The sequence below is a fragment of the Scyliorhinus canicula genome, chromosome 8 (genome assembly GCF_902713615.1).
Source record: "Scyliorhinus canicula chromosome 8, sScyCan1.1, whole genome shotgun sequence".
Taxonomy (NCBI): Eukaryota; Metazoa; Chordata; class Chondrichthyes; order Carcharhiniformes; family Scyliorhinidae; genus Scyliorhinus; species Scyliorhinus canicula.
The window spans coordinates 91656169-91679141 of NC_052153.1; positions in this window are offsets into that span (position 1 = coordinate 91656169).

A 22973-nucleotide genomic window follows, 5' to 3' on the forward strand; every position below is an offset into this window, starting at 1 on the left:
CGAGGCGCTGCATAGGGTCAACTCCACCGCCACGTGGGCAAGGCTCAGCCTGATGCAACTAAAAGTGGTACATAGAGCCCACTTAACAAGAACCCGTATGAGTAGGTTCTTCCCGGAGGTGGAGGAGAGATGTGAACGGTGCCAAAGAGGCCCGGCCAACCACGCCCACATGTTCTGGTCTTGCCCCAGACTTGTGGAGTCCGACCTCTCGCAATCTCTCCAAATGGAGAAAATCAAATTCGCCATCCGAGGGTCAGACGACGGCTTCCAAAGAACGTGGGAGCCATTCATGCAACTGTTCCGGGACCTGTTTGTGGCCAACGAACAAGAGGAAGAATAGCCGGGTGGCCAAGAATCAGGGGAAAATGGTCGGGAGTCGGGGGTAGGTAGCTGGGGCATGGAGGGGAGAGATGGACTGGGAGGGGGGGGGGGGGGGAACGGCTAAACCTAAGGAGGGAGGGGTGAACTACGGGGGGGGGTGTTGCACGTTTTACTATGGGCGTAAAACGCGTTTATTGGAGTGTATTAACACGCCTCCGAGTTCGACGTGTGCTTAACACTGCTAGGCTCTGTTCTATGTAATTATTTAGCTCTGGAGTCGCCAGCTGCCGTATAGGCAACGTCACAAGTATTCCAAGGTCAAGTTCAAAGTAATAAAGACGATACACCGATTAGTAAAGTTCAAACGATCAATATTTATTATACAGTTAATAATAAATACTCATGCACACACTAAGAGACTAAGCTACAACTAAACATAAGCAAACAGAATACTTATCTAACAGGAACAGGCAAGGTCAGAGAACGAGGCCTTCGTCCTGGTTTTGTCTGCAGCCTTCAGCAAGCGTTCTGGTACTTGGGAGTCTAGTGGGCTTGGATCGCGTAGCGAGCGTTGAACTTACGGTTTCGGCGGCTGGTGCTCAACGGCTGGAGTCAGGATGCCAGGTGTCAGTCGGAGCCGGAGCACGGGTTTAACAGACCGGACAACACGAGGTCCCTATCTTTTATAGGGGTTCCATTGTCCTTCCCTCTTCTCGGGCGGGCTCTACCTATTGGATCAATTTCTTATCGATACTGGATTAATTCCCCAATGCGAGGGGGTCTCCGTGATGGAGGGGGCGTTTCTTATGTCCTTTTGTTCGGAGGTTTCTGGTGCCTCGATGTCTGGGTCTTGATTAGAATGTGTCCATTCAGAACCAAATGTATCTATTGTGTGGGTGTTCAAGTCTGATGGCCTCATTAGCATGCAAAGCGTTTTGCCATTTGCACCTAGCTAAGGTCTTTTCACCTGAGCCCAAACTGGTTCCTGCTGCTGCAGAATGCAAACTGCTCTTTGCAGACTGCTGTTCTGGCTGAACTGTCTGTTTCCCAGCAGCCTTCCATTTTAGTTTGGCTCAGTGTCCATTTTGCGTGGCCAGCATGGCTACATTCCCTCCTTGTGATCCTCACAATCATACTATTGTGAAGGATCACCTATGTACTTTGCCTCCTTGTGTTCTGACCTCTTGCCAGTTCCTGTTCTACTCTGTTCTAAACTATGGGAAGAAGAGAAAAATTTTTTTTAACTAACATCTCTACTTGGCCCTATGTCAAAGGGACATGCATTACTACAATTGGGAACCTCTACCTATCACTATTAACCTTAACCTTAACTTAAACATTTAATCACTCTAAAACCTTAACCATTCACACCACAACATCACACTTCCCAACTCGGCAGTCGAGTATGGAACAATATAATACATGGCTGAATTTTATTTACAGAGTGTTGTAATCAGTGAGGGGTTGAGGGGTTTGGTGGAATCCGAAGATGGGGGATTGCACTCTATAGATGGGTGAGGTGCTGGAACGAGAGGCTCTCCTCTTCCATTTCCTCAACCTGAGGGTCTGCACTAGGATGATGAGGATCGCGATCACCAACAGTGATTCGATTATGTAGGACATGGAGTACCACGTCATGAATTTAGTACACCAGGTCTGAACCTCGCTGATCAGAGCTGAGCACTGGGGGTTTGTTGTACTAACATTTACGGTGGGGGTTGTGGGGGAAACGTGTCTTGTTTCCACACATATACATATGACATTAAACAGTAATAAGTGGGCTTCCATCATTTTGCTGTTCTTCCTCTTTCTCTTCCTTCTTCCTCCGGTATTGACAATCCTGGCTTCGACCTCTGTCTCGTCCTTTGAAACCTTTGGGATCAAGCACAGTATCTGTCAATACACAGTTTAAGACCTTTACTTGTTAGTGCATCTGTCTTTCAAATCCCAATTGACCCTTTAAAATGACTGGCTAAGTCACACCCTGTGACTCCCCTCATTTTTTTTTTCAAAAAGCGAATTTAAAGACCAGCATACACCTAACAATCCTTCCTTCTGCGAGCCGTCTCGCAGGCTTTGCTGATTTACCATCCGAATGTTCCCGGATGTAAATAGCATGTGGGATGGTGGCCGAAGGGCTACCTAACCTAAAATGAAAACAAACTTGGAAATAAACATCCGAATGAGTTGCGTATGGGCCGCGACGGGTATGAGTTGGATGGGATCCCCGGGTAGGGCGTGCTGTGCCATACCCGAGCTTGGCTGACCAAGGGTTGGTTCTCAGACAGGGCGGGTCCTCAGTGCCGTTTGTCCACTGCCTGAGTAACCTGGAAAGAAACGGGTACGAATGTGTTTACCATGACTTGCAGCCTCTATTTCGCCGAATAGAGGGGCACCTAAAAAAAAAACCAAGGGAGCCAAGATGCTCCAACTGAGGACATCACTGAAGTTCTCAGAGATATCTGCGGACAAGCTATTTGGCGTGTGGCCTTACAACTTTGGAAAAGATCTCCAATCAAACCGAAGTTCTCAAAAGTTTCGGCAGACAAGCTAACGTGTATGTGAGGTGGTCACAATCTTTTCAGCTGAAAAGAAGGTGTCCATCCTCCAACTGAAACATTTACATTCCTGAAAACAAACAAACATAAAACGAAGACAAACATACGTGCAGGTTCCATCAGAAAGGACATCGTTTCCCTCAAACAATTCCTATCTTACATCATCTGGACACATCAATTTGATTCTGCCTCTGTGAACAGGGTCACAAAGGGGTTGCCGTGTCGGGATTCAGACACCGTGTCGTCCTGCTCTCCCGGATCCCACACCCTTGTGTGGATCAGGCATGCTATTTTGGAGTTGTGTGACCGGGGGTCACTTTCGTCATTGCGGACAAGTCTGTAGGAATTGTCCCTGTGCCATTGTGTAGTGTCGAGTGTGTTGTCGGGGTAGTCGGGGTCGGGTGGTGGTTCTGGATATTTGAGGTAGGTGACTTCCATGGGGTCACTGGAGTCGGGGTCGTAGTTGGTGCAGTGTGGGCTGTATGGCTGTGTGGTGTCGCTGTCTTCAGAGGCAGTGTCTGTCCTACTGTCTCTGCTGTGGCAGCTTGTGGGCGTGTCGGGGCGTGGTCTGTAGTGGTCTGTGGGCGGAGTCGTGGGCGAGTCCGTGGATGAACTGGTCTGTGAGGGGGATGGTGGAAAGGTGTCTCTGGTGGGCGGGGTGAAGTGTTCTGCTGCATCCAGCAGGACATGGTGAGCATGGTTGGCCTGTGTTCCATATGCCTTTAACTGGTTTATATGGAACCACGCGGTCTTCCCATTAGGATACTTTATCCTGTAAACGGAGGGGCTAATTTTGTCCGAAATTGAGTAGGGACCGGAATATTTTGGAGCCAAAAAACTGCTGGGGTTATAAACAGATAACATTACCTGTTGCCCAACCTGGAATTCTGTGGTGTGTACGGTCTTATTGAAACAGGCAGTCCGTTGCTGTCGGCGTTTCCCTAGCTGGACTGCGGCTGCGAGCTGTGCAGACCTCACAGTCTCAACTAGTTCTTTAACTGCCTTTTCATGTGTGAGGGCCGTCACTTCGGGGCTTGTCATGTCCAGTCCTAAAAGGAATTCTGTACCTTTCATAGGGCGTCCGGTCATGAGTGTGTGTGGTGTGTATCCTGTCGATGTGGAGACAGTGTTCCTTATGAACATAAGTGCAAATGGGAGCACTGAATCCCATGTGGAATTATTCTCTTGGACCATTTTCCTGAGGGTAGTTTTTAGGGTCCGATTCATGCGCTCCACAATCCCGCTGGACTGTGGATGATACGCAATGTGGAAGTTCTGTTTGATTCCGAATATTGTCAGGACATTCCTCATGACCCGTCCTGTAAAGTGAGATCCCTGGTCCGAATCGATACTTCGGGGTAAACCCCATCTCGTGAAGATGTGGTGGGTCAGGATCTTTGCAGCTGTCTTTGCTGTATTTGTTCGTGAGGGAAATGCCTCTACCCACTTGGTAAAGGTATCTATCACCACCAGAACGTATTTATAGCCATTCCGACAAGGGGGCAATGGACCTATAAAGTCGATCTGGAGGTTTGTCCAAGGGCCGTTAACTGGGCGAGTATGCCGAAGTTGTGCCTTCTTAGAATACCTCTCCGGGTTATTCTGAGCACAAATCAGGCAATTCTCTATGTAGTGCGTTACATCAGTCCTGAGATTAGGCCACCAACAGAGTTGCCTGAGGTGCCTCGTTGTTGCATCAATTCCCTGATGCCCGTGTCCGTCGTGGAACAAGGCAATCATCTGATTCCTGTCCTGCTGTGGGACCACATAAAGTTGGTCCTTAATGATCACACCCTCATGTGTGGTCAGTGTGTGTTTAAAGTGCTCGTAAGCAGGCACAAAGTTTCCCTTGAAAACCTCCCTGAGGTCTCCGTCCTGTTTTTGTGCTGCCACGAGATCTTTAATATCAGTCTGTGAGACTTGGACTGCGCTCACAGGGGCGCTAGCTGGTGCGCTAGCTGGGGGGGTCCATAAGTGTCCTCTCCTGGAACCTGCCTTAGCCAACGCGTCGGCTTTTACATTCCCAGGGGGTGATGACCTATGGTGGCTTCTTACTTTTATTATGCCGAAGGTCCTGTCCTTCGCTTTCTCTAGGATATGCTGGAGTAAGGGGGCTGATGGAAGGGGTTTTCCGTCTGCGGAGACAAAACCTCGTGTCCTCCACAGGGGCAGAAAATCGGTTAAACTGTTGCAGACATATAAGCTGTCTGAATATATGTCTGCTGGGCTGGGGAAAGAATCGGGGTGGTCCACTATGTACGCTATGGCTGCTAGCTCTGCTGCCTGCGCGCCTAAGTGACCTGGTAACTTAAGAGCGATTTCTTCGAGAGCGCGCCCCTGCGCGTCCTCTACATAGATGCCGCATCCTGTGATACGCTCACCATTTAAAACTGTGGAGGAACCGTCTACATAAATCCTCAAGGGTCCACACGTGTCTGTGGGCTGGGGGCTTTGTTTTGGGTTCCCTATCTTCCTGGGGGGTGTTTTGGCTAAAAAGGGTCCTGTGTTATGCAGGGGAGCTACAATTTCACAGTCATGGGGCTGTCCGGGGTATTGGAGGTTGTCTGCTAAGTATGTGTGTGTGCGTGTCCGTTTCACTGTAATGTCCCGTCCTTGTAAAAGTAGGGTCCACCTAGCTGCCCTAATCTGGCTAACTGAACCGTCCTTCAGTCGACCGTCTAGTAGTAGCTGTGTGGGTGTATGTTCGGTTAGAATGGTGATGGGGTTTAGTCCGGTGATGTATGAGAAATACTGCACTGCCCAGAAGACAGCAAGGAGGTGCCTCTCACAGGCTGAAAATCCTTGCTCTACCGGGTCTAACAGTCGGGAGGCATAAGCCACTGGCCTTAGCTGCTCGTGCCGTTCCTGAAGCAACACGGCCGAGAGGGTTAGATCTGTGCTAGCTACCTCGATTGCGTACGGTGAAAGTTGGTCGGGGACTAGCAGCGCGGGTGCTGCACTAAGGGCTCGTTTCAACTCTTCCACAGCGCCTGTATGCTGCGGAAGCCATTCCCAGGGGGCTCCTTTCTTAAGGAGGTCTGAAAGTGGGGCGGCTTTTGTCGCGAATCCGTCGATGTGGTTCCGACAATAGCCAACCAGTCCTAAAAACGACCGGAGGGCTGATACATTTTGGGGAAGGGGCAATTTGACAATCGAATCAATTCTTTTGAATTCGATCTCGCGTTTGCCGTGCGTGATGACTGATCCCAAATACATCACTTTACTTTCCAATATTTGGGCCTTTTTCGGGTTAACTTTACAGCCAATTTCAGTTAAGAGTTCCAGGAGTTCGGCCAGAAGCGAAATGTGCTCTGCCTTTGTGTCTGTCTGCAGTAGTAGGTCGTCTACATACTGTACCAGACATTCGGGTCGGGAAAATTTTTCTAATCCACTTGCCAGCTGTCGGTGGAAAATGGAGGGTGAATTGTGGAATCCTTGTGGGAGGCATGTCCACGTGTACTGCTGTGTTTTAAAAGTGAATGCGAATTTGTATTGGCACGCTTTTGCCAATGGTATTGACCAGAATCCATTACTGATGTCCAATACCGTGAAGTACTTGGCGTTGAGACCCTGCTTGAGCATGGTCTCGGGACTAGTAGCTACCGTTGGGGCTACTGCGGGGGTTACTTTGTTGAGTTCCCGATAATCGATGGTCAGACGCCATGATCCATCGGGCTTCCTCACTGGCCAAATAGGGGCATTGTTGGTGGAGGCTACCGTTCTCAGTACACCTTGTTCCAACAAGCTGCCTATAACTTTTTCTATTTCCACCTCTGCTTCGAGGGGAAATCTATACTGCTTTTGCGGTCGGGGGTCCTGTCCGGTAACATGAACTTGTCCAGTCATTCTGCCACAGTCATGACGGTGACTTGCAAATGCTGTCCTGTGTTTGTTCAGTAGGGCCTTAATTTGTCGGTCGGTGTGGAGCGTAGTCAGGTCGAATGAGTACTCTCCCACTGCGCTAATTCGATTAGCGTAGTCTCCTACTGTGAGGGTGGCTGGGGCTCTGTCTGATCTCGCCATTCGCCAGACACACTGGTTCACTGGGTCGAACGACAAGCTATGAGCGTTCATAAAATCTATCCCCAGGATGTGCTCTGCTGTCCGGGGAAGATTTACTAAAACTACGGGGTGCCTTGTGCTAATGTTCCCTAGCTGAATTGCTATGGGTGCTGTGATATGTCCCTGCTGCGAGTGTCCGGTGAACCCGCTAAGTGTGATGGTGGAGGTGGTCGGCCACGTGTCTGCGTGTGCCGTGGTTGTGGAGTTAATGGTGGTGCGGGATCCTCCTGTGTCCCACAGTAACTCTATGGGCTTCCCTTTGACTTTTGCCGTGACTACGGGCCTCCCTGATGAGTCCCATAGTGTGTCACAGACCCAAGTGGGGGAGCCCGAACACCGTCAGTTCGTCTCGTCCACATTGGTGGGTCCTGACTGTACTGCTACATTGTGGATGGGTTTTGCCTTGTTGCGGTTCAGAGTGCCTGTCTGCTGGCCTCTCTGAGATCGCTGGGGTGCTTGGCACTCTTTTGCCCAATGCCCTAACTGTCCACAGTTATAGCACTCCTGTCCTTTCTGTTGAGGGCTGCTCTTGCCTTCATTTACCCATGCGGGCTTCTGGTGCTCTCTGACTGCTTGGATATCTGCAGCAGCCTGAGCCTCTTCTGGGGATCTAACCTTTCCTTTTGCCTGAAGCGATTGCTCCCAAGCGCGGGACAATCTTTTCAGGACCCATTTTTCGTTATGGGCCTCTTCTGAGGGGTCGTAGCTATTGCAAGCGCTCTGTCCTGCTTCTGTTGCGTGTGAGATAATTGTGCGCGTCCACTTAACCATGTTTTCGCGGGTTAAATGCGCTCTATCTAGCTGTCCGAAAACTGCGCTGAAATGAATCCACAGCCTTCCTGCGAATGCTGTGGGGTGTTCGGATCTCTTCTGCCTGCACTTATTCAATCCTTCTACGGGGTCACCTCTATTGTACCCGATGGCATCTAAAATGGCAGTGTGCATCTCCTCTAGGCTGCCTCCTGCCACGTTTTGTGGGTCGGGGAGGGCTGCCACTACACTCTGGTCTAAGCTCAACACGGTGAGCTTAACCTGCTCTCTCTCATCCAGGCCGTACATGGTAGCCTGCTGCTTTACTTTAGCGAAAAACTGGTGGGGGTCTGCGGTGGGGAGGAACGGAGTGATCTTTTCACAAGCGTCCCTTAGCTGGGTTACTGTTAAAGGGGTGGTGTAAGTTATGTCTGGGGCGCCTTCTGATTCGGCTTTCCTCTGTGTGGTTACGGGATTCATGGGTGCGGTTATGATCTGAGCTGTGGGGGGTTGGGGTGCCTGTCGTTTCTGCTGAGCTGCGGGCGCACATGTTCCCTGAACATAACGCTGCGCTGTCTCGCTTAATTCCTGCCAATCTGGGGCGTTTTCCCCATCTAACTGTGCTCCAAAGGTGCTTTGGAAGCCATTCTGCACCGAAAGCAGAGATTGCAGTTCCGCAATCTGTTTCCTGCATTTCGCGTGGTCGACTGTGCTTTGTCTTTGTTCGGTCGTTGCAGCGTGGAGTGCTCTCAAAGCTGCTTTGAGATCAGAGCATTGCCTCTGCAATGCCTCCACCTGCTTTTCCGATTCCTGTCTTATCAGAACGGCACGTTGCACGTCCTGATAGGCTTTCTCATACTGGGTCTGGGAACTGTTCAGATGAGCTAGACAAGACTGGTGAGCCCTCTTGGCATCATCCACCTCTCTACCCTTCTCTGCCAACTTCCCTTTAAGATCCAGGTTTTCTTTCTCGATGTCCCTGACATCGACCTTACTCATTCGGTTCCTTTCCTCTAAATCTGTCCGGAGCGTCCTGATGACCTCCTCTGCGCCTCGCAACTGTGCCAAGCAGGACACAATCGCCATCGGCTTGCGTGCTTTACCTAAACTCTTTTTGTGTATTTGAGAGAGGTTCTCCCACCAAGTATGACCTATACTTCCGGGACCTGTCTCCTCATTTGCACAAAACTCTTTCCAAAGGGGCCATCCCTTTCCCTGCAGATATTTGCGGAGTTCCAGCTCCCACGTGGGACACTGGCCTACCCTGCTACTGCTGCTGGTCGCTGCGACCACAAACTTTGCTGGATCCATCAGACGTTCCATTGCCTGCATGGCCATTTCCTCTGACTCTCTTTTTATAATTTGGAACAGGGGGTTGTTGGGGTGGTGTTTTGAGAAACGGGTACGGCTTACGCTATGTTCCGTTAACAAAACTACCGAAAGTTTGTCGCAACAAAAAGCTTTCAGTTTTACCTTACAGCCCTGTTAGTACGCATGCACTAAAACACACTTCCGAATTTCGCTTATTATTTTGAACACCTTGAATACTTGTGATCTCTTTCTTTCTCTGCAATTTGGAGTTCTAATTCAAATTTCAGGGTCCTGGACGCTGTGGTGTTTCCACTTACAACAGGGTCCCGGCGGATGTCGCCACTAAATGTTGCACGTTTTACTATGGGCGTAAAACGCGTTTATTGGAGTGTATTAACACGCCTCCGAGTTCGACGTGTGCTTAACACTGCTAGGCTCTGTTCTATGTAATTATTTAGCTCTGGAGTCGCCAGCTGCCGTATAGGCAACGTCACAAGTATTCCAAGGTCAAGTTCAAAGTAATAAAGACGATACACCGATTAGTAAAGTTCAAACGATCAATATTTATTATACAGTTAATAATAAATACTCATGCACACACTAAGAGACTAAGCTACAACTAAACATAAGCAAACAGAATACTTATCTAACAGGAACAGGCAAGGTCAGAGAACGAGGCCTTCGTCCTGGTTTTGTCTGCAGCCTTCAGCAAGCGTTCTGGTACTTGGGAGTCTAGTGGGCTTGGATCGCGTAGCGAGCGTTGAACTTACGGTTTCGGCGGCTGGTGCTCAACGGCTGGAGTCAGGATGCCAGGTGTCAGTCGGAGCCGGAGCACGGGTTTAACAGACCGGACAACACGAGGTCCCTATCTTTTATAGGGGTTCCATTGTCCTTCCCTCTTCTCGGGCGGGCTCTACCTATTGGATCAATTTCTTATCGATACTGGATTAATTCCCCAATGCGAGGGGGTCTCCGTGATGGAGGGGGCGTTTCTTATGTCCTTTTGTTCGGAGGTTTCTGGTGCCTCGATGTCTGGGTCTTGATTAGAATGTGTCCATTCAGAACCAAATGTATCTATTGTGTGGGTGTTCAAGTCTGATGGCCTCATTAGCATGCAAAGCGTTTTGCCATTTGCACCTAGCTAAGGTCTTTTCACCTGAGCCCAAACTGGTTCCTGCTGCTGCAGAATGCAAACTGCTCTTTGCAGACTGCTGTTCTGGCTGAACTGTCTGTTTCCCAGCAGCCTTCCATTTTAGTTTGGCTCAGTGTCCATTTTGCGTGGCCAGCATGGCTACAGGGGGAGGGGGGAAGACAGCTAAACCTGGGGAGAGGGAGGCGAACCGTGGAGGGGGGGGGGGAGAGGAGGGCCGGCGGGGGGCAGGGAAGCGGGAGCCAGAGGGAGACACGGGATGCCAAAACGGGCATGACATCTCCAGGAGCGGGGAACGGGGAAACTGGAGATGGAGGATGGGAGGAGCGGCAGAAGCGGGGGCGAGCGTGGGACGGCAGCGAGACCCGTCCGGGAAGGGCGGACGACAGCAACACACAGCACAGCCAAATATCGCACACTGTGATTTTCTCCCCGGCACCCAAAGATGTACAGAGCTGCCGCTGTCGAGCTGGTGCCCAATACCCCGCCAGTTATTCCATTTCATATGTTATTGTATTTTTTTTAATGTTGGGATGTGCCCTTCTCCTCTAAATGTGTGTATATATATATATATGTTTTTCTTATTCTGTGTACATAACGGTAATTATACCTTATTCAAAAAAACCCAATAAAACATTTATAAAAAAACTATATAACATACTTTAACTGTGGGTTGACACTATGCTGAATTGACTGGAGACCTGAGGCTAACCTGACCAGACTTTCTTACTACCACATGGGTCGATGTTCGAGTTGTTGCTCACAGGCTCTGGCTGTCTCAGAGGCTGCATCCCAAGAGAGCTGGAAAACTAGTGCCCTCTGGCTTTATAGTGGCCGTGTCCTGTCTGGTGATTGGCTGCTGTGTTCTGTGTGCTCATTGGTCATCCTGTGTGTCAATCAATGTCTGTCTCTGCACCATCATATACTTGTGTGTATATTATGACAGGAATAGGCCATTCAGCCCCTCAAATCTGATCTGCCATTTAATAAAATCATGGCTGATCTGATAGTAACCTCAAATATACATCATGCCAATAACATATCTAGGTAAATGCTGATAAAATTCCGAGTTAGAATGGTGTGTGGCAGTACCACCCTAGAGGGTGACTCAGGAAATGATTCAAAGCGCAGCCTCGGCAGAGAGAAACACCCCAAGTCCATATAAAATGGCAAAGTATCGTTGATTGGCAGGGTGTTTCTTGATGCTGCAGCATGCTAAACACCTGCTAAATGCGCCCAAAACTGGACATAGCTTTTTCGGTTAAATCGCGCCCCTGGTAATTCACCTGAAAAATAACAGATTTAATTGTTATAGTATTTTGTAATGATTCTCCTGTTTAAACCTTGTTTATTCATGTTCTTTTGTTTTCTTACTATTACAATTTTGATCCATGGAAGATTAATGGACCTGTGACTTTAATTCCAACAGCAGGATCCAGAAATCTGTGCTGTTATAGGCTGGTAATTGGCTGACATCAGTGTTGAATCAATTTGATTTACTTGGCTGGTGGCCAATGAATGAGCCAAAAAGGCTTTATTCTGCCTGGCACTGGATGGTGATTGGATATTTTCCTCTAGGTGCTTTTCAGTGCCAAGGCTGGTCTTTTCATTTCACCTTTGGTTCTGAAGCCTGGGTGGAGGAATTCCAACTCTCTTTCTCTCTCACAGATCTTAAGAATTCACTCTAAAAATCCAGTGTTAGAGCTCTCTCTCTCTCTCCAGAGAAGGCTGTAGAAGAAGAATCCAGAATCTGATGACCCTCCCGCTGCAGGAAATAGGCTGAGGTGAAGTAGAGACCCAAATATGATAGTTCTCTCTGGAAGAAAGAGGCTACTGTGAAGCCAAAGGCCTCCTGGAAAAGTTGTGAGTAAGGTGTACTGTTGAACTGCAAAGAAGTGTTTGTGGCATTGTTGCTGAACTAGTCATCCAGAGACCCAGGATCATGCTCTGGGAGTTTGAATCCCACCACGGCAGATGGTGAAATGTGAATTTAATAAAGATCTGGAATTAAAAGTCTAACGATGACCATGAAATCATTGTCAATTGTTGTAAAATCCCACCTGGTTCACTAATGTTCTTGAGGGAAGGAAATCTGACATCCTTACCCGGTCCCACCTCCATGTGAGTCCAGAGTCACAGCAATGTGGTTGACTCTTAAATGCCTTCAGAATGGGGAATAAATGCTGGCACAGCCAGCAATGTGCACATATCATGAACGAATAAAAGAAAAAGAAAATTACAAGCTGTAGGCCAGAGACTTTAAACAACTCTCATACTGTGAAAAGGGTGCACTGAAGAACTCAGAATCTGATCTTAGCCCTTAATATTTTCACCCTTTCCCTTCCCTTCTGTATTTGTCTGCCTTGTGTGTGTGGGCAGGGGGTGGGGCAGTTGAGGGGAGTCAGATATTCGCTCAGCATTAACTAGTTGTTTCACTGCAAATTCTATATTTCCTCTGGTTATAAATAAACAGTAATTGTGTTTAAACTTACACACCTGGTGACTGTAATTATTGGGCAGCCAAGGGCCAAGGATCTTGGGCTGGATTCTTGGCTCTGCAACGGCAAAATCGCGTTCAGCGACAGAGCGGAGAATCTGTTTTGGCGCCACAATCGGGAGCAGTGGCGGTATTTGAATTCTCCGCCCCCTGAAAAGCGGCATACTCAGGCCATGGCCATCCACCACCTCAGGCTATTGCCTGAGGCCTGCCCCACGATGCCTCATCCCTGACCAGCTGAATTCCCGACGGCGGGAGTTACGTGTGCTCACACCATCTGGGAAGCTCGTGTGGCAGCTGTGGACTCAGTCCGGGGCTGCCACAGTTAGGGGAGGGCTGATCGGCGGGCAGGAGTGGCTTCATTTGGGGCTGTGGGCAATGTGGGAGGACGGTCTGAGGGACTTGAGCGGCCGATGGGGGGCACTACTTTGGTGGTCCAGGTCCGTGGGCTAAGTCCGCCATGGAGCACAGCGCGACCACTGCAGGCTGCCGCCATGCCCATGTGCAGCCTCTGAACCGGAATGCTAGGGCTGTATCGGCAGCTAGAGCTGCGAGCTCAATGCTGCCTCCCTGCTAGCCTCCAGCAAAACGGGGCATCGGTGGCCTTTTGATGCCAGTTTTCCCGCCGTTAAAGACCACTGTTTTCATGCCGGCGTGGGGACTTAGACTCCAAAAGGGAGAATCCAGCCTTGTGTATTTTCAGAAGAATTATTGGTTAATTCACTTGTGTTGTGACTCCAGGATGAGTAGGGCTGGAATTGACCGTACAATTCTCCAGGGAACACTTTTTTAAAAAAAGGTGGGACCAAATCCTTCCCAGAAACTTCAATCACATGTAAACAATAACATTGGCCTTTGACATTACACAGTTGAAGTGTTGGGCAGTGTAGACTTGGCAAGCTAACATATGCCACCAACACTGAAGAAGGTTCAATTCTATTTTATTAACTACTTATAAAATAATAGACATACGAGAACTGTAGGTTTAAACGATGCTAGTTTAACTAGAGACCTGTGCCTGTCCGAACCAGTTGAATCTCTCAGCACGTGGTGAGAGTCTGTACTGTAACTGATAAGCTCTTGTGCTTCTGAGAGGCAGCATCCAGAATGAGCGGGAAAAGTGATGCCCTCTGCCTTTATAGCGTGTGTGTTCTAACTGGTGATTGGCTGTGGTGTTTGTGCATGTTGATTGGTCCTAGTGTATGTCCATCAGTATGTGTCTGCACCATGATATACTGGTGTATATTATGACATCCTCCCCCTTTTAAAAAAATGTTGATGTGAATGTGTGACAATAAATAATGTGGGTGTGTGAAGAATGTTCCTAACTGCATGTGAGGTGCGAAGACATGTGTACAAATCTATGTACAGGAAACAAAGCTATGTACAAGGGAAGGTGCCTGGTGCAGATAATTAATATGCAGCAAATTGAACAAGAACAATGCTTTGTACAAACCACTGGAAAACGATTTTAACAAGGAAGGAAACATCTCAGAGAGTCAGTCTCTGAGGTGGGCGACGAACTCTGGTTGACCGCCTCATGGGGGGGTCAATAGCCGCCAAATCAGGAGCTGGGTGGGCTGCAACACAGTCAGGAGGAGGCAGAGTGATCGGAAGCTCTGCACAGTCCATGGCAGGGTCAGCAGAGGGGCTGGGTGGGCTGCAACACAGTCAGGAGGAGGCAGAGTGATCGGAAGCTCTGCACAGTCCATGGCAGGGTCAGCAGAGGGGCTGGGTGGGCTGCAACACAGTCAGGAGGAGGCAGAGTGATCGGAAGCTCTGCACAGTCCATGGCAGGGTCAACAGAGGAGCTGCTCGGAGGATCCCGTGATGACTGTGGAACAAGGCGAAGGGCACGCCGATTGTGGCGCCGAATGGATCCATCCGGTAACCGGAGCAGGAAGGAACGGGGGGGCCACCTGCCTGAGGACAACAGCAGGTGCAGACCAGCCACCATCCGGTAGATGAATGTGAACCGTGTGTCGTTTGGCTGGATGTTGGGGAGATCAGCAGCACGTGAGTCGTGTGTCGCTTTTTGCTGCGCCTGAGACGTCTGCATCCTGTGTGGAGCACGGGGACATGATCAAGATTGGGGGTGTGAATCAATGGCACCGTCGTCCTGAGGGTGCGGTTCATCAGTAACTGTACAGGCGACAGCCCAGTGGGGAGCAGGGTGGAGCGATAGGCCAACAAAGCAAGATGGAAGTCAGAGCCGGCATCGGCAGCCTTGCAGAGCAGCCTCTTGACTATATGAACCCCCTTTTGCGCCTTGCCATTGGACTGAGGGTACAGGGGATTGGACGTGATGTGTGCGAAGTTGTATTGCCGGGCGAAGCTGGCCCATTCCTGGCTTGTGAAACAGGTGCCATTGTCCGACATCACTGTGAGTGGGATGCCATACTGGGCAAATGTCTCTTTGCATGCCCGAATGACAGCAGAAGAAGTGAGGTTGTGCAACCTGATGACCTCCGGTAGTTGGAGAAGTAATCAATGATTAGGACATAGTCCCTGCCCAATGTGTGGAACAGGTCGATGCCCACCTTGGTCCAGGGCGACGTGACCAAACTCATGGGGCATCAGGGTCTCCCATGGTTGGATGGGTTGAAAACGTTGGCAGGTGGGGCAGTTGAGTACTGCATTGGCAATGTCATTGTTAATGCGCGGCCAATAGACAGCCTCCCTGGCCCTGCGGCGCCATTTTTCAACTCCTAGATGGCCTTCGTGCAGCTGCTCTAGGACCAGCTGGCGCATGCTGTGCGGGATCATGATGCGATCTAGCTTCAGGAGAACCCCGTCAACAACCGCCAGATCGTCACGAACATTGTAAAATTGTGGGCATTGGCCCTTGAGCCACGCGTCCGTCATTAGGCGCATGACACGGTGCAGAAAGGGGTCAGCCGCTGTCTCCTGGCGAATTTGTACCAGGCGTGCATCCGATGCTGGCAAGTGCGAGGCTGCGAACTGAACTTGAGCATCAACCTGGCAAACGAATCCTTCGTGATCGCATGGAGTTGTGACCGACTTAGAGAGGGCGTCGGCAACGACAAGGTCTTTGCCAGGGGTTTAAACGAGTTGGAAGTCATATCTCCGTAGCTTGAGTAGGATGCGTTGGAGGCGCGGCGTCATATCATTCAAGTCCTTTTGTATTATGTTGACGAGCGGACGATGGTCGGTTTCAACAGTGAACTAGGGAAGTCCACATACATAGTCGTGGAACTTCACAACACCGGTCAGAAGGCCGAGGCACTCTTTCTCAATTTGCACGTAGCGCTGTTCCGTGGGGATCATTGCACGTGACGCATACCCAACGGGGGCCCATGACGAGGCCTCATCACGTTGCAGAAGCACGGCTCCAATCCCAGACTGACTGGCATCCGTAGAGATTTTAGTCTCTTTGTTCGGGTCTAAAAAGGCCAGCACTGGGGCCGTGGAAAGCTTGGCCTTCAGTTCCCTCCACTTGAACTCGTGGGCAGGGAGCCACTGGAAGTCCGTTGTTTTGTGAACCAGGTTTCTGAGGGCCGTGGTGTGCGATGCGAGATTTGGAATAAACTTCCCGAGGAAATCCACCATGCACAGGAACCGGAGGACCGCTTTCTTGTCCTCGGGCGTTTTCACGGATGTGATCACCGCAATCTTGTCCTCATCCGGCCGCACCCCTAAATGGGAGATACGGGCCGGGATTCTCCCCTACCCGGCGGGGTGGGGGGTCCCGGTGTACCGGAGTGGCGAGAACCACTCCGGCGTCGGTCCTCCCCGAAGGTGTGGAATTTTCCGCACCTTTAGGGGCTAGGCCCGCGCCGGAGTGGCTCCCGCTCCGCCGACCGGCGGGAACAGCCTTTGGCGCCTCGCCGACTAGCGCCACGGCTGGCCAAAAGGCCTTCTCCGGTCATCGTGAGTCCGCGCATGCGCCGGAGCGTCAGCGGCCGCTTACGTCACACCGGCTCATGCGCGGTGGAGTGGGCCTCTTCAAAAACCCCTCTTAGCATTGCATGTTGCCAGAACTTTGGGCAGCACGGTAGGCCGTGGCGACGGCAGAAGAAAAAGAGTGCCCCCCACGGCACAGGTCCGCACGCCGATCTGTGGGCCCCGATCGTGGGCCAGGCCACCGTGGGGGCACCCCCCCGGGGTCAGATCGCCGCGCGCCCCTCCCAGGACCCCGGGGCCTGCTCCCGCCACCTGCTCCCGCCGGCACCAGAGGTGGTTTAAACCACGTCGGTGGGAGAGGCCTAACAGCGGCGGGACTTCGGCCCATCGCGGGCCGGAAAATCGCCCCGGGGGGCCCGCCGACCGGCGTGGAGCCCGCCGACCGGCGTGGTGCGATTCCTGGCCCCGCCGATTCCCGGGTGGTGGAGAATTCCGGCCATGATCACCCAGGAACTTAATGTCCGACTGGCTGAAGGAGCATTTGGCCCTATTGAGGCGGAGGCCATGTTCGTGAATGCGCTTGAAGACGAGCTTGAGGCGGCTGATGTGTTCCTGCGGGGTGGTGGACCAGACTATAATGTCGACGTATACACGGACGCCCTCGATTCCCTCCATCATCTGTTCCATTATTCTATGGAATACTCTGGACGCTGAGATGATGCCAAATGGCATTCGGTTGTAGAAGTATCTGCCAAAGGGCGTGTTGAATGTACACAGCTTTCTGCTCGATTCATCCAGCTGGATTTGCCAGAAGCTTTTTGAGGCGTTGAGTTTTGTGACCGGTTTAGTGTGGGCCATTTCACACGTGAGTTCCTCACGTTTTGGAATTGGGTAGTGCTCCCGCATGGTATTCCGATTAAGATCCTTAGGATCTATACAGGTCCTTAGCTCGCCGGACGGTTTCTTCATGGAACTCACCCAGTCGGTCGGTTCCGTGACTCTGGATATGACCCCTTGGTCCTGGAGGTCTTGGAGCTGTTGCTTGAGGCGGTCCTTAAGGGGCGCTGGCACTCTGCGAGGTGCGTGTACCCCAGGCGTGGAGTTGGGCTTGAGTAGAATCTTGTATGTATACGGGAGCTTGCCCATGCCCTCGAAGACGTTGTGGTAGTGCTGGATGATGGAGTCGAGTTGCGCCCTGAAGTCGGTGTCAGGAGAGGCAGACACGTCGCTGGGAGAGAGACAGTGAACCCTCTGCACTAAGTTGAGCAGCTTACATGCCTGCGCACCAAGCAAGGAGGCTTTTGAGGCGGCAAAAATCTCAAAAGATAGGACAGCTGTGTGAGCACGGTGTGTTACCTGGAGTTGGCAGGATCCACTGGCAGCAATGGCATTCCTGTTGTAGTCTAGCACTTGGCATGCAGATGGCAGGATGGCAGGCTGGACACAGAGGTTGCGAAGGTCTCTATGGCAGTGGACAGGGTGAGCTGTTTGACTTTAAGCAGCTGCTGGCGAAGGGGCTCCGACTGCACACCAAAAACTATCTGGTCACGGATCGTGGAGTCAGAGGTGGACCCATAGTTGCAGGACTGCGCAAGGACATGGAGGTGGGTGATAAAGGACTGGAAAGGTTCATCCTTACCCTGTACGCGCTGCTGAAATACACATCGTTCGAAGCTGTCATTTACCTCAACCTCGCAGTGGCTGTCGAACGTCAAGAGGACCGTCTTGAACTTTGATTTATCCTCCCCATTATCGAAGGTGAGCAAGTTAAAGATGTGGAGGGCATGGTCCCCGGCTGTGGAGAGGAAGAGAGCAATCTTCCATGCATCCGAGGCAGCTTCCAGGTCCATGGCCTCGAGGTATAGCTGGAAGCGCTGTTTAAAAATCTTCCAATTGGAGCCCAGGTTCACGGTAATGTGGAGGGGCGGCGGCAGGCGAACTGTGTCCATACTGCAGGATGGCTGGTGGAAGCCTGATCACTGGAAGGTAGGTCTCAGAAGTACTAACATCCCTCAACTACTGGTACCATGAAGTGTTGGGCAGTGTAGACTTGTGAAGCTAACATATGCCACCAACACTTAAGAAAGTTCAACTCTATTTTATTAACTACTTATAAAATAATAGACATACGAGAACTGTGGGTTCACACGATGTTAGTTTAACTAGAGACCTGTGCCTGTCCGAACCAGTTGAATCTCTCAGCACGTGGTGTGAGTCTGTACTATGCTTGATGAGGTCTTGTGCTTCTGAGAGGCAGCATCCAGAATGAGCGGGAAAAGTGATGCCCTCTGCCTTTATAGAGCGTGTGCTCTAATTGGTGATTGGCTGCGGTGTTTGTGCATGTTGATTGGTCCTAGTGTATGTCCATCAGTATGCACCATTATATACTGGTGTATATTATGACAACAGTGAGATGCTGACATGCAATCTCAAGTTAACACGAGCACTATAATAATGGAGAAAGAAATCCCTGCTTTAAGCATCATCTTGGTATCCCATCAGTAACTTGTGATTGTAATTTGGAATTGCCAGTGCCTATTTTACCGCAGAACTATAGATGGGAAAGATGATTTTTAAAATTCCTTACAATCTGTAAAGGGATAACAACACAATCTCTGTTCCTTGAGCTATAGTGGATCTGATTGCATGGAATGTATGAAGATTCAATGAAAGGATTGGGTTCATTTTCCTTGAATGACTAAGGGCATTAAATTGTGTTTGATTTAATACCATAACAATCCAAGTGTTGGTTTAATGACAAGAGTAAGGCCCAATTTCTTTAAACAACTAAAGATGGATAAAAAGCAATGAATTGTGTATATTCGAAACAAGAAACAAAACGTTGACAGAGATGGAATTTTTTAAGAGAAAAAAAACAATATATCTTTCATACACTCCATTTATTCAAACTTCATACTAATGCCTTTATTAGATTTCTAAATAGATACAAAGTATATATATCTAATACATTTTCTAATTTTTGGGCATAATTTTTACATATATGTTTGTGGATTCACCTGCATGCTTATACCCCCAAGTATTTGTTGAAAAGGAACATTTGTTGCAGGATATTTAACTTATTTTACTCATCCACTAGATGGCAGCAAATGAAGTTATTAATATTCTTGGACAAAAAAGTTCAAGATCCTGAAGGTAAAACCTGTTCTTTATTTTGCATACATGACCCTGAATTACTCAAAAGCAAAAGACAACAACCATTTAGTTATCATAGAATTTACAGTGCAGAAGTTATAAAAAACAAAATGTAATAATTTACTAATATATTTACAAAACAATTTCTTATTGGGGTGGCACCGTGGTAAAGTGGGGTGGCACGGTTACACAGTGGTTAGCACTGCTGCCTCACAGTGCCAGGGACCTGGGTTCAATTCTGGCTGTGGGTGACTGTCTGTGTGGATTTTGCACTTTCTGCCTGTGTCTGCATGGGTTTCCTCCGGATGCTCCAGTTTCCTCCCACAGTCCAAAGATGTGCAGGTTAGATGGATTGGCAATGCTAAATTGCCCTTTGGTGTCAAAAGGTTGGGTGGGGTTATAGGATGGGACGGGGGAGTGAGCCTAGGTTAGGGTGCTCTTTCGGAGTGTCAGTGCAGATTTGATGGGCTGAATGGCCTCATTTTTCACTGTAGGTATTCTATGATTATTTTCCCACCATAATGTTTAATGGCATTATATACTAGAATCCAAGAGGTTATGCTGAAATTATACAAGACACTAGTTAGATCTCAGCTGGAGTATTTTGCGCAACTCTAGGCACCACACTATAGAAAGAATATGGACACATTGGGAAGAATTCAGAAGAGGTTCACAAGAGGTTCCAGGGATGAGAAACTTCCGTTCGCCAGATAGATTGGAGAGATTAGGACTGTCCTCCTCGGAGGGAAGAAAGTTAAGAGGAAATTTGATGGATATGTTCAAAATCATGAGCGGGCTGGACAGAGTAGAGGGAGAAACAGTTTCCCCTTCATAAAAGGATCAAGAACAAGAGAGCACAGATTTAAAGTGATCTGCAAAAGAAGGAAATGTGTTGTGAGAATTATCTTTTTCAAGTCTGGAACTCATTGCCTGCACGTGTGGTGGAGGCAGGTTCAGTTGAGTCATTCAAGAGGGCATTAGATGATTATCTGAAGAGAAACAATGTGCGGGGAGAGGGTAGGGGATTGTCACTAAGTCATAATGGTCATTTGGAGAGTCTTTGCAGACACAATGGGCTATGGCCTGCTTCTGTGCCATAACAATTCTGTGATTTATATTAAATAATTACTTAACATGAAACATGCACTGTGTACAAAATATACTTAAGTACAAATAGAACTTTCATTCAACTAAAATATCCTATATTCTAGCAGCACGGTAGCAGTGTGATTAGCTTCACAGCTCCAGGGTCGACTCCCGGCTGGGTCACTGTCTGTGCGGAGTCTGCACGTTCTCCCCGTGTGTGCGTGGGTTTCCTCTAAGTGCTCCGGTTTCCTCCCACAGTCCAAAGATGTGCAGGTTAGGTGGATTGACTAGGCTAAATTGCCCTTAGTGTCAAAAGTTGCCCTTAGTGTTGGTTGAGTGGGGTTACTGGGTGGTGTGGGCTTGGGTAGGGTGCTCTTTCTAAGAGCCGGTGCAGACTCGATGGGCTGAATGGCTTCCTTCTGCACTGTAAATTCTATACTCTTGCAGTTAACAATGCCAAGTGAAAGTAAGATTGTGCAAAGTTCCTAAACACACTTCACAAAAACACATTTGTTTTTAACATGACTGCATTGGAGATATTACAATGTGTAGCATGATAAAAATTTGGGAGAAAATTATTTGTTTCAAAATACTGAAGGGTTAAGAGATTCTTATCTGGGACCAAGGTATCAAACAGCACAGGAACCTTGAGTACAAAGGCCTTGTAGAGTGCAATACATACAATTGATATTAAAGAAAAATACTGCAGCCTGCAGACTGTATTTGAGTGAAAAATGCAGCCTACTATTACCATCAAGAAAATGGATCAACCCTGGTAACATAGGAATTAGGAGCAGAAGTAGACAATTCAGCCCTTCGAGCCTGCTCTGCCATTCAATTAGATCATGGTTGATCTCTTCCTGGTCTCAAATCCACCTCCTCATTTGTTCCCATTTCCCTTTAACCCATTTTTAAAATCAGAAATATATCTATCTCCTTCTTGAAACCATTTAATGTTTCCTCATTCCCTTTACAAAACATTCATGCTTTCCTCGACCCTCTTACTCGAATGCTTCCCTAGCCCCATACCTGTCTTCTGGTAGAGGGACCTTAGCGTAAAGTTAACGTTACTGAATTTGTGATCCAGCAGCCTGGATTTAATCTTCAGGGTCTTGACAGCTGGGAGAATTTAAATTCAATTAATTAAGAAATCTGGATCAGTAAATATGAATATAAACTACTGGATTGACGTAAATTAATATCATTCAGGAAAGGAAATCTGCTGTCCTGCCTGATGAATAGCCGAGCATGTCACTGGACTATGTAAAACCCCTACCAAGAAGTTAACAAAGAATGAACTGGTTGGATCACCTGGCATTTACAAAGGTAAACCCTGCTCAGTGGACTCCATTAGCATCAGGGAATTATTTTGGAGACCTGTCCCACAAACTAGGAAAACCCTTGCCTGATATATACTCACTGAATCATACCTCATTGCTAATGTCCCAGACACCTCCATCACCATTCCTGAATATGCCCTGTCCTACTGACAAAACAAACCCACCAGAGATAGCAGCATAGTGGTATTCGGTCGTAAGTGAATGGCCCTTGGATTCCTCAGCTTTGAGTCCGATTTCATGAAGTCCCATGGCATCAGGTCAAACAGGGGCAAGAAAACCTCCTGCTGATTATGACCTAATAACCCCCACTCCTCTCTGTCAGCTGATGAGTCAGCACGTCTCTATGTTGAACATAACTTGGAAAAAGCAGCGAGCGTAGAAAGGGAACAAAATGTACTCAAGGTCCCAAACTTGAGTGTCTAGCGTTGCTTGGTAGCACACTTGCTGGCCTGATGGAACTATCTGCCCGACTGGCTCTGCAGCATGTAGTGAGAGCATCAACACAAGGAAAAAACCTACTTGATCTCATCCTCACATGTGACTGGTGACCAAGTCTCACCTTCACACCTAGGAAACCATACATCCTGTTGTGTGGCTCTTACCACCATGCTAAACAGGAAATATTCAGAACAAATTCAGCAGCTCAAAACTCAGCGTACATGAGGCAATGTGGGCCGTCAGCAGCTGCAGAAGTTTAATCTGCAAACTCACAGCCTAACACAGCCCTCACACTACTGCTACCATCAAGAAAATGGATCATAGGAATTAGGAGCAGAAGTAGACAATTCAGCCCTTCGAGCCTGCTCTGCCATCAATTAGATCATGGCTGATCGCTTCCTGGTCTCAAATCCACCTCCTCACTTGTTCCCATTTCCCTTTAA